The sequence below is a fragment of the Anabrus simplex genome, chromosome 2 (assembly GCF_040414725.1).
Source record: "Anabrus simplex isolate iqAnaSimp1 chromosome 2, ASM4041472v1, whole genome shotgun sequence".
Taxonomy (NCBI): domain Eukaryota; kingdom Metazoa; phylum Arthropoda; class Insecta; order Orthoptera; family Tettigoniidae; genus Anabrus; species Anabrus simplex.
The window spans coordinates 553,834,264-553,852,505 of NC_090266.1; the positions used below are offsets into that span (position 1 = coordinate 553,834,264).

Sequence of the window (18,242 nt, forward strand, 5' to 3'; positions counted from 1 at the left end):
CTTTTCTTCCGACTTTGAAGTACCACTCTTATCATAGTCGGTACGGTAAAACTGAATAAAACATAAATGATCGGAAATTGTATTCCCTATAACTTTTGTTATGTAGTACTTTTCGATAGGAGCAATACCATAGGTATTTTAAAATTAGATTTTAGGCGCCTTTCCCTAAACTACAATTTCATTCAGGGTGAATAAAATTGTTCATAGCTTAGACTGTAGTTTCTTATTCCCTGACTCTATATACCGGTTTTCATTAAATTCTGTTAACCCATCTTCTCGTGGCTCGGCGTTGATATGGACTTAGCAACAAAAATACAAATTCATGAATATCTCTGTTATCATAGCCGGTACAGTAAAAAAATATCAGACATAAATTATTGGAAATTTAATTCTACATAACTTTAGTTATGTACTATTTATCGTTAGAACCACTAACAATATAAATATTTGAGAATTAAATTTTAGGCCTTCCCTTAAACTACCATTTCACTCAGCGTGAATAAAATGATTTATAGCCTAGATCGCAGTGGCTCACCCCTTGACTTTACATACCGATTTTCATTAAATTCTCTTCAACTGTTTTCTCATGATGCGTGTACATACGTACCTACATACATACGTATAGACAGACAGACATTACGGAAAAGTAAAAAGTGCATTTCCTTGTTACTGTGGACATGACCGATAAAGAAATGCCATTCTTTTCAAATTCTGAGCAATGTACAGACACAACTCTTATTTTATATATATATAGATTGTGAGCTTTCCTACTTTTAAAGATACCACTCAAACTTATTCATCTACTAATGTCATTCTACCACATCTCTCCACTGACAGCTTGGAACATACCACTTAGTTGAAAAGCTCATCTCCTTTCTCCCAAGTCTTCCCATCCCAAACTTTGCAACATTTTTTTAACGCTACTTTTGTCGGAAATCACCCAGAACAAATCAAGCTGCCTTTCTTTGGATTTCTTCCAGTTTTTTAATCAAGTAATCCTGGTGAGAGTCCCATACACTGGAACCATACTCCAGTTGGGGTCTTACCAGAGACTTATATGCCCTATCCTTTACATATTTACTACAACCCCTAAATACCCTCATAACCATGTGCAAAGATCTGTACCCTTTTTTTATAATCCCATTTATGTGATTACCGTAATGAAGATCTTTCCTTATATTAACCCTTCAAGCCAGTATTAAAAGTTGGCCAAGTTTTACCCTACAGCAGTAATAAATTTTAGAAATATATCACAATTTTACATGTTGTCACAATCATTGCTATAACGTCTAAACAACTTGTCTGATTTTGTTCAAAATAAGTGGATTAGCAGTTCATATCATGAAGAAGTTGTATCTACATACAAAAAAGTGGCATGTAAAGTAAAAAAAATGCCTAATTACCTTCTTGTTGGAATAAAATTAAAATCAACAGGTGTCCGTGACCACTCGGGTGAGCATTCACTTATATCACTATCATTATGTACATAACACATAATTTCCTGCTGTGCATAATCATCATCACTAACACTTTCATTATCACTCGATTTATTCTCATCACTACTTTCACCTAATATGCATTTGAGAACTGCATTAGATAAATACAGATCAATCAAGTTTATTATATGGTCAACCTTTTCAATACATTCATAAGAACGCTCAAGATTTATACATTACAATCAATTGGGACAAGTTTCGCCCTTGTTGTGGGCATCCTCAGCCAAATCCTTTTCCCCAAAATCACATATCATCGGGATCCCAATATTCTCATAATAATTTATCTTAACGCTTGATTGTAAGAATACTATGTGTTTAAAAAAAAAAAAAAATAAGTTAAAACTATACTAACAGTCAAAGCAAATTATCAAAATCAAGTGATGCTCCTGAAACAATCTTAAAATTGATCATTGAATGTCTTTTGACACTTTTTAAAAAAAATATAGTTAGGTACAGTTCTGTCTTTTTAAGGCACTGTTCTTGAATAAGAGAAAGTAAACACTTGGATACACAAAAAAAAAGAAACACTTAAGGGCACTTAGGTATAATCATAGGAAAATGCAGAATTTAGATAGAAAATTAAGGCATTCAATGAACAATTTTAAGCTTGTTTCAGGAGCATCACTTAATTTTAATAATTTGCTTTGACTGTTAATATAGTTTTGACTAAAATGTATTTGTTAACACATAGTATTCTTACAATCAAGTGTTAAGATTATTGGGATCCCGACGATCTGTGATTTTGGGGAAAAGGATTTGGCTGAGGATGCCCACAATAAATGGGAAACATGTCCCAACTGATTGTTATGTATAAATCTTAAGCATTCTTATGAATGTAATGTATCGAAAAGGTTGACCATATAGTAAACTTTATTTGATTTTAACTTAAAATGTTGAAACGGGAATGCCCTGCGAGCATTTGCGTTCATGTATTTCTTGAGAGGAACGTGCTAACACCCGACTGTATGGATTCAAAACGAGCGCCGAGCGCGCAGGCATCATGGGGGATAGCATGCAAGCAAGCAGTGCTACGGAGTGCCAGCCAAGGCCAAGTGACGTCACACCGAAAGTTCTATTCGATTCTATGTCATTTCATCATGAACGGAAGGTCAGATTGTTTTTCGGAGAACGTCACCTTGCAGGCCTGGTCAACAAATGCTACTACCCAAAATTTCATTAAAATCGGCGGAAGGATGGCCGAGACATGAATTTTGTAAGATGCTCATATTTCCAGTCTCGCCGTCCGACCTTGGGCAATAAAAGGAGGTTACCAGCTTCGAGGAAGTCAGTGTGTCACTGAATGTGTCAGTGTGTGTGCGAGCAAGCACATCGTCGTGAACCAGTCGCCTCGCTATGTGATACGGTTTGTTACTCTGTCCGGGTTAGGACCGGGGTTTTGAAAGTATGTAATACGATTGTTGAAAGCCTTCTCTGTGAACTCTAATTTTGCGCGTAAGCGAAAGCTTATTCACTGTTAATATCTGTCTGTCGAGCCGTGTAACATTATTTTGTTTTGTGAATTTTGTAATTGAAGAGACTGTACATTTTGAAACTGTGTTTAAAGGACTTAGGGCATAAAGACTGTGCTTTAATTATTTCCCCTACAAGAGACCGTGTTAGGCTATTTCGTGAAATTGTGCCCTAGTGAAAGTACAGCGTTATTTGTTTCATAAAGGAGAGTGCCTATTTTTCTTTCAAAGACTGTGTCAATTACTCCGTGAGAAAAACAGTGTTGACATTTTCTTTTCATAAGACTGTGCCAACCTTCATTTTCAAAAGATTGTGTTAAACCATTTCGCAGAACTGTGCTAACATTTACTTTCATAAAACCGCACCGATATTTCCTTTCAAAGACTGTGCTGATTCATGAAATACGGTGCCTTTATTTCTTGTCAAGGGACTATGTTAATTCCCCTCATAAAGACTGTTTCTACATTTAGGTGTAATATTGTGCCTCAGTGGAAAAGTTATCTCTGAGAAATTACGTGATTTTTGTTAGAACTTGGTTCTTTTTCACAGGACTGTGTCATAAACTGTTTTCTTTCTGTCTTCGCAGAAACTTTAACTTATTTATACGTGTGCGTGTGCTAGAACATTGCATGTGCTCATTACAAACAGTACAAAGACTGTGTCCGTGAGGACTTAATTTAATTTCTTTTGCACTGAGATTACGTGAAGTGATAAACGGTTGTATCTCAGAAAATTCCAGTTTATTTTCTTTATCTATCACTTTGAGTTCGACAGTGACTATTGCACGAACAATATTAATAATTTTCATAGAACTGTGATTTTGAGTTCATCCCTTTTCCAAAAGTAATGTGCGTCCAACACCATTCCCGGTGGAACTTGTTCGACCAGTAAACAGTGTCTCGCCATAATTTGCAGTGCAGTGCGGTAGAGAAGTGTCGCATCAGATTCTATTGACATTCTGTGCGAAAGTGTTACACTTCTCTGCTCCCTTCATGGGACTTAGTGGAATACAAAACTCAACAACTATTCCACGCTGCACTATCATCAGACGACCACCCCAGGTTCAAGTCCCCTTCAACATCAAGGGCTAACAACCGCCGTGTGACGACGCCGACAACGTGGGACGACTTCGACGACGTGGGATGACGCCGCAGAACAATACCTTCTCCACATCTTCGAGAACATTCAAACCATTCGTCTGTAAAAGGTGATATAATTTCCATGCATTTTTTTTTCATAAACTGCAAGTTCCACTTTAAATATGAACTCATTTCACTACCCTTCTCTCGTACTCTCTAAAGCATGAACTGTACACGCCTTGAAGTAATCCATGCTCTCCACAAAGCTGAAGTACAGGCGTTCCTGTTTCAATATAAACATTCAATACGGACCAAACATGAAATTTATTACATGTAAAATACAGACCATGTGAGGATGCTGCCATGTTGTTCACAACAATCGACGTTGATGAAACAAATTCTTTTTATGCCAACACAATGCTGCATTACTCCCCTGCACAGAATGATACCCCGTACTGTGAGCCATGCTAAAAGTTCACGTTGACAACCAACAGATGGCACGCAGGTGTAGATCTAAAACATTGCTAGCCTAGTCCGTACTGTCCCCTTCTGGCTTATGTTTTGTAGGTCCGTACACATACACGTTGAACCAGCTTGAGCGGTTAACACATAGGTACTTACAATGATCCCCAAAAGGAACTTAAACACTAGCAACGCAATAATTGAAACTGAGAGGATTTTTCCTATTTGTGAAACTAACTTTTAACCCCATTTATATCATTGCCTACTGTCCATCTCACAACACTATCGAGGTCATTTTGCAGTTTTTCACAATCTTGTAACTTATTTATTACTCTACACAGAATAACATCATCCACAAAAAGTCTTATCTCTGATTCAACTTCTTTAGTCATATAATCTCTATATATAAAATAACATGTCCTGACTGACTGACTGACTGACTGACTCATCATCACCAAGCTAAAACAACTGCACATAAAGAAATGAAATTTTGGGGATACATTTATATTAGAGTGTAGGTGCTCACTAAGGGAGGATTTTTGGATATTCTGTTGATAAGGGGATGAAAAGGAGGGTGAATTTCTAAAATGAGTATATCTATATCTCAAAAACTTAACAGTTTACAGGCGTAAAAATTTGTTTTTGGAATCTCCTTTTGGAAAATCCCCCTAAGGGGGTGAAAAAAAGGTGGAAAACCAGTTGAATACCTTTTATGAGGATACTTATATCTCAAAAACTGAAGATGTTGCAAAAATGAAAATTGGTATTTGGAATCTCCTGTAAATGTAAAGAAACATGCATAATTTGTTTTTCGAAAATTCATATAAGAGGACGTGAAAAGGGGCTGAATTTTTAAAATAAGCATATCTACACTATATCAAAAAATCTTAACATGTTACAAATGTGAAAATTGGTATTAATAATCTATTTTAAAAATAAAGAAACATATATTTTTTTTGCGGAAAAAGCAATTGATGATAATGCTTGCTGCTTAAAGGGGCCTAACATCGAAGGTCATCAGCCTGGAAACACAATTAAGGTGGGGTAAAAAGGACTGAAAAAGGGGTTGAATTCTTTTTTTAAATTAGGATACTGATATCTCAAAAACTGGAGATGTTACAGATGTGAAAGTTGGTACAGAAACACGTATTTTTTGTTTTGGAAAAATCTATTTAAGGGGGATAAAAGGAACGAAAAAACGGTGTTGAATCATTTTATGAGCATACTTATACCTCAAAAAATGAGTATGTTACAGACATGAAAATTGGTATTTGAAATCTCCTTTAAAAATAAAGACACACATATGAATAAAGGGGTGAATAAAGGGATTGAATCTCTTAACTGATATACTTATATCTCAAAAACTGAAGATGTTACACAGGTGAAAATTGGTATTTGGAATCTCCTTTAAAGGAAAAGAGACTCATAATTATTTTGTATTTGGAAAATCCACCTAAGGGGTGAAAATAATTGAAAAAGTGGGTTGTGTTGTTTGAGTCATCAGTCCATAGACTGGTTTGATGCAGCTCTCCATGCCACCCTATCCTGTGCTAACCTTTTCATTTCTACGTAACTATTGCATCCTACATCTGCTCTAATCTGTTTGTCATATTCATACCTTGGTCTACCCCTACCGTTCTTGCCACCTACACTTCCTTCAAAAACCAACTGAACAAGTCCTGGGTGTCTTAAGATGTGTCCTATCATTCTATCTCTTCTTCTCGTCAAATTTAACCAAATCGATCTCCTCTCACCAATTCGATTCAGTATCTCTTCATTCGTGATTCGATCTATCCATCTCACCTTCAGCATTCTTCTATAACACCACATTTCAAAAGCTTCTATTCTCTTTCTTTCTGAGCTAGTTATCGTCCATGTTTCACTTCCATACAATGCCACGCTCCACACAAAAGTCTTCAAAAACATCTTTCTAATTCCGATAAATTTTTAAAATGAATATATCAACACTATATCTCAAACACTTTTCATGCTCCACACATGAAGAATGATATTTGGAATTTCCTTTAAAAATAAAGGAACACGTATTTTCTGTTTTCGGAAAATCCATTTAAGGGGGGATAAAAGAAAAGAAAAAATAGGTTTAATTATTTTTATGAGGATACTTAAATCTCAAAAACTGAAGATGTTACATATGTGAAAATTGGTATTTGGAATCTCCTTCAAAAATAAAGAAACACGTATTTTTGTTTTCGGAAAGTCCAATTAAGAGGGTGGAGGTGGAGAGAAGTGAAAAAGAAGTTGATTTCCTTTTATGAGGTTACATATTTCTCAAAAACTGAATATGTTACAAACGTGAAAATTGGTATTTCAATAGCATATAAATAGAAACAAACAGGTATTATGCTTTTTCCGAAAACCCAGTTGTGGGGGTGAAAAGAATTGGCAAAGTAGGTGAATTTTTTAAATGAGTATATCTACAGTATTTCTCAAGAACTTAACATGTAACAGACATAAAAATTGGTATCTGGAATCTCCTTTAAAAATAAATGAACATGTATTTTTTTGTTTTTTAGGAAAGCCACTTAAGGCGGAAACACACTACTGTCACTTCACGTGAACTTGCACCGAGCTGAGTTGGCGTGGAGGGGAGGTTAATGATGTCACTGCATGTGGCATGAAGACAGGATATACACTGTCCTCACGTTCACAGTATAGGCTACTTCGTCCGATGGCAAGCTACAATAGTACATCCAGTTCTTCGGATTCTGATGATCTTTTAATTGCCTGTGATGCTTTTGTTGCCATGAGTATTATCTGTCGCAAACGATTGTGGGTACATGAAAGTAATTTGCGGTGAATACCACAACTTAGTAAGGGAGCTAAATGGGCATCCAGAAAAAAGTCAGATGTACTTCAGCCTGAACAAAGACGAATTCAACTACTTTCATAATCTCATCAAAGACAAAATTGTTGGCCGAAGTTTGTTCTGCATTTGCAAATGATTCGGAGGAATCCTACACAGGCTTTTCAGATATCAGAAAATTTCAAAAAATTACTTCAACTTGCTTGAAGGCTCTGTGCCATGGCAATTAACAGTTCATCGTGGAAGAATAAATTGAACAAAGAAGAAAGGAACTGTGCGGTAATGAATGGATCATACAATAAATATCTTTTCACCAATCTGTAATTCAACAGAGTGATTTGTATTTGTAATTTGTGTAGTATTTAATTTATTATTATTATTATTATTATTATTATTATGTTTGGCTCTGTGGCTAAATGGTTAGCATGCTGGCTTTTGGTTACAGGGGTCCCAGGTTCGATTCCTGGCAGGGTCGGGAATTTTAACCATTATTGGTTAATTTCACTGGCACAGGAGCTGAGTGTACGTGCCGTCTTCATCATAATTGCATACTCATCACGACGCGCAGGTCGCCTATGGGATTCAAATCAAAAACCTGTGCCTGGCGAGCCGAAATTGTCCTCGGACACTCCTGGCACTAAAAGCCATATGCCGTTTTATTTGTTATTATTATTATTATTATTATTATTATTATTATTATTGGGATAATAATCATAAGTACAACTGTGGACTGTTTTCAACAACTAAATGCCTATTAAAATTAGTATGTGTGATATTTAATTCCTTTCCTGTTTCGTACCATGCCTCATGCAACATTTATCGATTTCTATAGTTAATCGAACCTGTCATACAGATTCTCATGCACACGCACCAATTCAATTAACATTTCTTCCACATTGCTAGAAGAAACTGCTCCTATTCACACTTCACGTCACCAGTGATGTGCTAGAGCAGAAAAATGTGCTCTGCGTGAAGAGCGCTGTCACCAGATTCTATGTCACAATGATGTCAGCCGACGTCAACAGCCGTGACATGAGTGCAGTGTGATCACTCTACGTTTCATACAGTGTGGAAAAGGCATAGAACATCTTTCTTGACAGGTTCGATTGTGTCACGATACTCGCAAACTCACGTGAAGTGACAGTAATGTGTTTCCACCTTTAAAGGGGGAGAGCGAAGAAGGTGTTGAATTATTTTTATGAGGATACTTATATCTCAAAAACTAAAGATGTTACAGACATGAAAATTGATATTTTGAATCTCCTATAAAAATAAGAAACATTTCTTTTTTTTTTTTTTTTTTCAGACTTGATAGAGGAAGGTGTCTCACATGTACAGTTCTATGTCGCATGTTCCAGAATTAGCTCTGCCAGTACCCTGGTCATCTTAGGTCCAAAAGCCAAACCACAAACATAGTTTAAAGAGGTTCTGGGGTAAATGTCTTAGTGCATTACCGAGCAACGATTACTTTTATCAAATTATGAAACCCACGTGTGCAAAGCTACTTTATATATATAAGAAAACGTAAAGGTCCAATAATACTGCCTTGAGGAATTCTCCTCTTAATTATTACAGGGTCAGATAAAGCTTCGTCTAGTCTAATTTTCTGAGAACAATTTTCTAGAAATATAGCCACCCATTCAGTCACTCCTTTGTCTACTCCAACTGAACTCATTTTTGCCAGTAGTCTCTCATGATCTACCCTATCAAATGCCTTATATAGGTCAATCATGATAAAGTCCATTTGACCTCCTGAATCCAAGATATCTGCTATATCTTGCTGGAATCCTACAAGTTGAGCTTCAGTGGCATAACCTTCCTAAACCCAAACTGCTTTTTATTGAACCAGTTATTAATTTAAAAACATGTCTAATATAATCAGAAGAATGCTTTCCTAAAGCTTACATGTAATGCATGTCAAACTGACTGGCTTGTAATTTTCAGCTTTATGTCTTTCCTTTACACACAAAGGCTACTATAGCAACTCTCCATTAATTTGGTATAGTTCCTTCGTGCAAACAGTAATAAAATAAGTACTTCAGGTATGGTAGTATATCCCAACCCATTTTCTTTAGTATCTCCCCCAAAGTCTTATCAATTCCAGCTGCTTTTCTAGTTTTCAAATTTGTATCTTATTGTAAATGTCATTGTTATTATCAGTAAATTTCAATAGTTCGTTAGTATTAGTCACCTCCTCTATAAGGACATTATCTTGTAACCAACTATCTTTACATACTGCTGACTGAATACTTCTGCCTTTTGAAGATCCTCACATACACATTCCCCTTGTTCATTAATGATTCGTGGAATGTCCTTCTTAGAATCTGTTTCTGCCTTTAACACTAGAACAGCAGAAGGGGTCAAAATGACACCCACCTTCAATTTTTCTGTAATAACGTGCGCAATCTTGTATGATTTCTCTTCAAATATCTTAACTTTTCATCGTTTTTCATAGCGTTCACGGTAATGTATCGCACCCAGCAAAATATTTACATTTTAATTGATTTCTGATATGGCATACCCTGGACAGCGGACGTGGTCATTTTGACACTTGTACAATATTCCTTATTACAGCAGTTTGCACTGTCAGACAACGGTGTGCATCCAGCCATTAATATTAGCATTGCTGAGCTCTTACTGTCAGATGAGCCAGGCTGAGTGTCTCAGAAGTTGAGGCGCTGGCCTTCTGACCCCAACTTGGCAGGTTCGATCCTGGCTCAGTTTGGTGGTATTTGAAGGTGCTCAAATGCACCAGCCTCATGTCTAGATTTCCTGGCACATAAAAGAACTCCTGTGGGACAAAATTCCGGCACCTCAGCGTCTCCGAAAACTGTAAAAGAGTTGTTAGTGGGACGTAAAGCAAATAACATTATTACTGTCAGATGAGTGTTCCAGTCAGCAGGATTATTGTATTCATCTCATCCTTTAAAGTGTTCTTCATACGGCATGCTGTGATACATACAATTGTCTTTCTGCTGACGAGGTGCCTTGTATGCTAGAAAATTCAGACATTGAGTCTGAAGGTGAACTATCCGATTCAGATGGTGATTTTTTGCATGAGACAAGAGAGACAAGTGAGGACAAAAATCACGAGACATAGGATGAATTATTCACAGGAAAAGTTGAAAATGCAATCTATCTCCGAACTTGCCCCATATGTCTCAGTTAGGTGTTTCACCAGTGAAGATGATTGCCCGAGACGGAACTGAGTGGGAGGTCTTGGATTCGAACTCTTCATCTGGAAGGCGGGCTTCAGTGAACATCCTGAGGAAGCGGGCAGGTCCCACAACATATTCTTACCACCGAGTTTACGACTCTGCCATTAGTGCCTTTCTACTCCTCTTTGATGAATTGATGCTTTGTCTAACAAAATGACACACAGAATCAAATGCTCAGGAAGAACTTCACGGACTGGACTGTGTCGCTCGAGGAGTTGGAGGCTGTGATTTCCATCACGTATACCCGCGGTGTCCTGTGTTCGAAAGGTGTGTCTGTGGATGAACTATGGTCGCGTTCTTGCGGACAACAATTCATGAAGGACACAATGTCAAGAAATAGATTTCGAGAGCCTCTCAGATTCTTCCGTTTTAAAGGAGAAATCAACCTATGCTGAGCATCTGCCAGCTAACAGGTTCGCTCTTGTCTCTGAAATCTGGGACAAATTCATGGAAAATTGCCTTCACTGTTACCACCCAAGTGAAAATATTACAGTTGATGAACAATTACTTCCCAGGTGCAGATTTACCCAATTTATGACAAACAAGCCCGAGTGATTGACCTAATGTCCCGTCAGTATAGCACCAAGGGTGCATGCAGGAGGTGCCAATGCATGTCTTTTACAATATCCTAGACCTAACAGCTATCAATGCTTGGGTCATTTACAAGCAAGTAACGGGTAGGAAGATAAAGCAGAAGAAGTTCATCCTCCAGCTAGCAAGTGAACTAATAAGGCAGGATGAGCAAGGGCAACAACAACAACAACAACAACAACGAGGAGGCTGTGGGATCGCATCCATCTAAAAAGCGGAAGTGCCAAGTTGGTCTGTGTAAAGGCAACCAGTCTAGCGATGCCTGCAGCAAGTGTCTCAAAGCAGTGTGCAGAAAATGTGTACGAAAAGTAGTTGTGTGTGCAAAATGTGTTTAGCGTGTTTTTAATTTGCTAAAAGAATTATTGAAAATGTATTATTGTTGCAATGTGGATGACTGACTAAGAAAAGGTGTTCAATTGGTTAATTTTGTGAAAACTCCTTAGAGAAACAGAAGCATGGTGCAGTTGTTTGTGGTTATTCATGTGTCCATCAGTAATATAAGAGGTCCATACACTAATGTCATGTCCTTATGTGTAAAATAAAGTTGCAGAAACCCAGTAGAAGAAAATACATGTTTTCTTCTTCTTCTTCTTTTATGACCACATAGGATCACTTTAGTCAGTCCGTCATTCAGGTCTCTTTGAAGGGATTGTTCGGGCTTTGCGGTCCTCCCAGTACTTCTTCAGACGCTCCGATCTTCATGCCCTTTCCTCAGTTGAAAATGTGCATGTTGTTGGTTTGTTTTGTGTAAGGGTAAAGTGGAGGTTTGTATTCTTGAGTTTTGTATTCAATTTTATCTTATTTGTGGTGTCTCCTGTTGTAAGGCCTATTTCCTTCAGATCCTCTCTTACTTCTCTGATCCATTTACATCCTGTTGTGGTATTTTTTGAGACGAGATTGTGTTGTACTAGTTGTTTCAGAAGTCTCGAATCCTGCATCTTCATGATATGTCCAAAGAATCCCAGTCTCCTCTTACGCATAGTATCTGTAATGGGTTCTAGCTCTCTGTACACGACTTTGTTAGGTATTAACCGTCACTGTCCATCTTTCTGGTATTTTTTGTTGATGCAGGTTCTTCCAATCCTCCTTTCAATTTTCTGAAGTCTGTCAGTCTTTGATTGTTTATTCAGGTAAAAGAGTGTTTCTGCTGCATTTGTAGCTTCCGGTTTTATAACTGTTGTAGTGTTTTATTTTTGTATTTATTGATAGACATTTCTTTTTGTAGATATCCCATGTTAATTTTTGTGCTTTAGCTAATCTATTTGTTCTTATTTGGATTGAGATTTTCTCATTTAGGTTGTGTTATTACTTCTCCAAGATATTAAAATTGAGTTACTATTTTGATACATGTTTTATTGTATTCTATTTTGAATGTTTCCAAGCATTTCTTATGATGGGTCAAAATGATCCCTTACCGCTGTTCTGGGAATGTCAGATTCTCCGCCGTTCTAGTGTTCAGTACTGTACCCGGATGAGATGGGCCCTAGATATCATGATTTGATATTATAATATAAATGCAGACATATGGGAATATTAAATTATGTACAGTGTCAGTTTGGTGTGGAAAGAAGAATTTCGAAATAGCCAGACGTATTCTCGACAATCTGTCGCCAAGAGTTAAGACTGCCATTAGGGGTAGTATTTTTTTTTTGCTAGTTTTTTTTTTTACGTCGCACCGACACAGATAGGTCTTATGGCGACGATGGGACAGGAAAGGGCTAGGAGTGGGAAGGAAGCGGCCGTGGCCTTAATTAAGGTACAGCCCCAGCATTTGCCTGGTGTGAAAATGGGAAACCACGGAAAACCATTTTCAGGGCTGCCGACAGTGGTGTTCGAACCTACTATCTCCCGAATACTGGATACTGCCCGCACTTAAGCGACTGCAGCTATCGAGCTCGGTAGGGGTAGTATTATTTCTTGGTCAGAAGCTAAGAGGATTAAAAGCGAGCGCTCACAATAACAGAAATAATTATTACAAGGAAGTGAGCGAGCATTTATTTCTGAACAAGGCGAGGCCAGGTGCATCACCGATACGGAGAATATGATGAAATAGGGTTTCCAATGCCTCGAGGCATTTTGTTGTTAGGTTGCAAGGAAGAGATATTTAAAATAACCGCTGCGGTGTTAGCCAATGACAAAATTTATCAGAGACTCGCAGATGCACCAACGTAAGAGAAACCAAGGCGAACTCCAATTAGCTTCTCCGATAAAAGTAATTAAATTATTCCAACCACAAAATTGAACAGAGGGGATTTTTGTGATATCATCCCAATGTTGATTAATTGTAATTGTAATAAATTAAAGTAAAGAATTCTTGGAAATGACCCATGCTAGCTTGCCATTGGTCAAGATGATCACGCCATCAAGGACGCCGACTTAGCGTGCGAAAAGTGGAGGACAGAAATCAGGGGATATCTCCGTGATCGCCAAAAGATATGAGATCAGAATACGACACGTGAATGTGTATCGCCAGTTTATTAAGTGGGATAAATTAAGAGATCCAAATCCACCTGCAAATGCCGATTTAGGATAACCAACCCCCTCCCTCTGATATGACTGCGGATGACCCCGGCGGGAAACCACATCGTCCATAAATAAAAGGCAGTTGGACCTCACATTGCCAGTTGTTACCAGTCACCAGTTGTTATTGGTCACCAGTCGAACCAGTCGTTTGAAATAATTTGATACGCTGACACGGTGACTCTGTAACTCAGTACCAGAAAACGCATTATAGATTCTGTTAGAGTCGAAAGTACGTTAGTAGTTGTGAAGGTGAAGACGAACAGTGATAATTATTCAGAATATCGAGTGTAAATTATCAGTATCACTATATGTGAAATAATATATTTCTCAACATTTAATGTGTTGGAATATTCAGGATCGACGGAATGCCAGTAGTAATTTTTGAAGGCAGTGTTCAGAGCCTGAAATAAATATTTCATGATAGACGGTGTAACAATTATTGTAGCAGGGAACTGTAGGAGCGAGGCGATCATGAGACGGCCTCGTATACGTCAGGAAGGGCGGGATAAAGAACGCGATACGCGCCGGTTCGAATGAAACGACACTTCGTTGCATTGTGTCACGTCTTGTGGTGCGGGCTCAAGGAAGAATATATTGTGCAAATGTAATGGATCTAGAGGCACCTATAAATGTTTTTTTATTCTTGTATAAATCAGTGTAAATTCTCTAGTAAGGTATTAATCATGGGTAGTCGCCCAGAAGTGTTTTATTGTGTTAAATTTATAAAGTGCGATATGATGGACAAGTAAAATTACCATGGGGCCATGAGGCTTCTCATCCGCTACGAGACAATGGAATTCTACATAGGAATGAATACACCAATTTAATATTTGGGGATGTTATCGCGACAAAACAGGGTTCAGTGCAGATTAATCATGGTTACTTAACATGGTTCGCCTCCCGAATATATGATTTTTTTTTATAGATGGACAAACTAATTTATAGTAATGTAATAATGGGTTAGATTAATTAACTGAGTGTTTGTTGTATACAATGTAAATATGGGATATTTCTTTCAATTAATGCATGCTGTTTGTGAATACTTTGATTTAAGTTCATTTCAAGTGTTAGATTTCTTTTTGTGCTAACCCATTTATTTGATTTTCAATCACTGTGGTGATTATTTGTATGTTAGTATGAACATTTGTTACCAGACAGCCAGATTATGAAAGTGCCAGAGAGTAAATTTTGTGTTGCGTACGGAAGGTCATAATAATAATAATAATAATAATAATAATAATAATAATAATAATAATAATAATAATAATAATAATAATACTGCTTTATGTGCTTTGTGTGTTCACAAGTTCTATAATAATAATAATATCGCTTGGTGTGTTTATGAGTGAGAGGTAATAATAATGTTTGTGAGTTGGCAAAGGAAAGTAAACTAATAATAATAATAATATTTTGTGCATTTGCAAGTTAAAGTATAATAATAATGACAGTGCTTCACCAGTTGGCTAGTGCAAATAATAATCAATGTGGAGATGACATGTAGCGTTAAAGAATTTAATTCGGGCAATAAGTTTGATTTTACGTAAATTGTTGATTTCACGTTTTTGGACGTTATCTTAACCATTAAAATTTGTTTAAAAGCGATAAAGGCATGTGAATAGAATGGTCACGATATGTTGAAAGCCCAGAGTGGTTTGAGCCCATATTTAGAGTTGGAAGTCATGAGGGACGAAAATCCGGCATAAAGTAAAACTGATCCGTACTGTTTGTAATGATGAAATAGATTAATCTCAAGGCCTAAGATGATATAAAATGCCAATTCCGGTGTTATGAGTGGCAGAATCCACGCACCGAGGATTAATTTACGAATTAAATGTTTGAAGAGTTCCAATGAAAAAATGATGGACTTCAAATGAATTGGAAGGAATAGTTTAGCAATCGCCGGCATTGGAGGTATTTGCCCAGCCGCGATGTGCCATAGGTTGTGAGATGTGTCTTGGGAGGACGTGTGTCCCCATATAAATTAACAGCAGTACGAAACTGAAGGTGCGATCCCGAACACCGTGTTGTCCCGACCGATATAAAGCAGATCTTGATGGTTCATAATGGGATTTAACATATGTGACTGAATTCTAAAGAGTGGAAATTAAAATATCAAACTTTCCATTTTTAATGATAATAATAATAATAATAATAATAATAATAATAATAATAATAATAATAATAATAATAATAATAATAATAATAATCCAAGTGAATCTTGTCTTAAATCAACTGCTTAGTGCCAAAGTAGACCGAAATTGTAAAAGCTTATGCATTAACCATAAATATCGCTAATGGTAGTGTAACACATGAAATTAAGTTACCAAAATAATAATAATAATAAAAATAATATGAAGAGGAATAATAGGAAGAATTTATTCGATTAATTTGAGAATAATTATGGCGAGATCTATGTAAACTATTAAATCCATGATGAATTAGTGATGCGATAATGATAATCTCCACTAATAATAATAATAATAATAATAATAATAATAATAATAATAATAATAATAATGAAAAGTTGAAGAAGCAGAAGAAGAACTTGCAATAGTATTTTGAAAATAATAATAATAATAATAATAACATTTTATTAGGAAACTGATCATTAATTTGTGAGGATAAATTACGAGAAAGAACGACCCTTCGTTTGAAACGTCGGCAAGGGTTAGCACATAATCATTCCGGATGACAAATGATAATAATCAAATATAGGATTATAATTGAAATTAATGATAATAATAAAATAACTGATGGTAATCAAAGAATATGATAATGATCAGATAAGGAACGATAATGATATTATTTAATAATCATAGGAGAATATGATAGGGACAGTCGTCCTGTGTCAAAATGGTCGGAACCAGATGTTGGGTTTCCACGTGGGAGATTGTTAGCGGTAGATGCGAAATAACCTACGGACGGCACAGGTCTTTATTGTCAGAGCATAGTATTGAACCTTTCCGTACGTCTTGTCGTATTGACAAACGTAAATATTGAGACAAGCTTTGAGTTAATGAGCTATACTTGGCATGTTTGTGAATCTGGAAATATAGGCTAGAGTTTGTCTGTACTATAAATTCCCGTTTTAAATACGATAACATTTCCATGGTAGGGGTCCGGCTCACCAGAATGTATATACCGGAAGTGTCTCATGTCCAAACGGAATGAGGAGATGACAGTGAATAGTTACTCTCATGCCTTCGTCTCCAAAAGAAGATCTCCAGCGGTGAAACGTTCACTCATACGGATGTGGATTCGATCCCCAATAACCAATGGGGCAAATTCACCAAATATTGTACACTACCAGAGTAGTGAGGTGAATCCAAGTATTATGTCATTTCTTTTTCAGGATGGAAGTGTCCCAATGTAATAATTGTCATCATGTGCAGTTTGCAAAATAAGTCAATAAATTGCTCCTCATTGCAATTTCAATAGGAAACAGTTTCCATATCTTTTTATTGTAGTTAGTCCAGTATGCTCATGAAATTTAAGCTGTCACTTCCCAGTCCTATTGTGGAGTCTATAATTTGCATCCATGAATGAGCCGTCCCCCGTTACCTAAATTTGCATGCCCCGTTCATCCCTGTGTTCATTTGGAGTGCCGATATATATATTTTGATTGATTTTTTTTTTAATATTAATTTTTTTTATCTTTTACGAACTGATCACTCCTGAGATTAAGGCTAGTCTGGGACTCAGGAGGTGAGCGGGTGCAGTACCTATGCATACTCTTCCACTTTTCACTAAAATTTGTATGGCTGCTAATTATGCTTGCCATCATGTTATCCTTGGCTAACTTCTTTGCTAGATTCAATTTCCGAGTAAGTTCCTTCAATTTCTCCCTACATCCACAGCCATTTCTAGTTCTATTTCTTTCCAACCTGCACCTCCTTCTTACTCTCTTTACTTCTCTGTTATAATATAGTGGGTCTTTACCATTCCTTACCACCTTTAAAGGTACAAACCTATTTTCATATTCTGCAACAATTGCTTTAAACCCACCCCAGAGTATGTTTACTTTCTTTATTTACTGTTTTCCACCTATCATAGTTACTTTTTTTAAACTCCTGCATGCTTGTTTTTTCAACCATATGGTGCTTCCTAATAGTCCTACTTTTAAAACCTTCCTTTCTATCACATTTATTTTTAACTATGACAAAAACAGCTTCGTGCTCACTAATACCATCTATTACTTTGGTTTCTCTATAGTGCTCATCTGGTTTCACCAGCACCACCTCCAGAATATTCTTCCTTCTAGTTGGTTCTGTCACTTTCTGAATCAGCTGTCCTTCCCATATTAACTTATTTCCCATTTGTTGGTCATGCTTCCTGTCATTTTCATTACCTTCCCAATTGATATTTGGTAAATTGAGATCATCACTACAATCACGTTCCCCACATAGCTGATTATCTTATCAAATAATTCTGAATCAATGTCAGTGCTACCCTTTCCCGGTCTGTACACTCCAAAGACAAAGACTGTCCTTCAAAGTAGTCAACAGCGTTGTGTCAACCCATTGCCAGCAATGTGGAAGTCGTAGAATACCTTTAGCAGCGCCTGGTGCATTGACAGTTC

General features: G+C 36.8%; 1 protein-coding gene across 6 annotated transcripts in view; it reads right to left on the minus strand.

Annotated features, from left to right (window-relative positions):
- The window catches only part of LOC136862924 (UPF0669 protein C6orf120 homolog), a 271,519-nt gene that overhangs the window by 40,635 nt on the left and 212,642 nt on the right, over positions 1–18,242 (minus strand). The window lies entirely within an intron of this gene.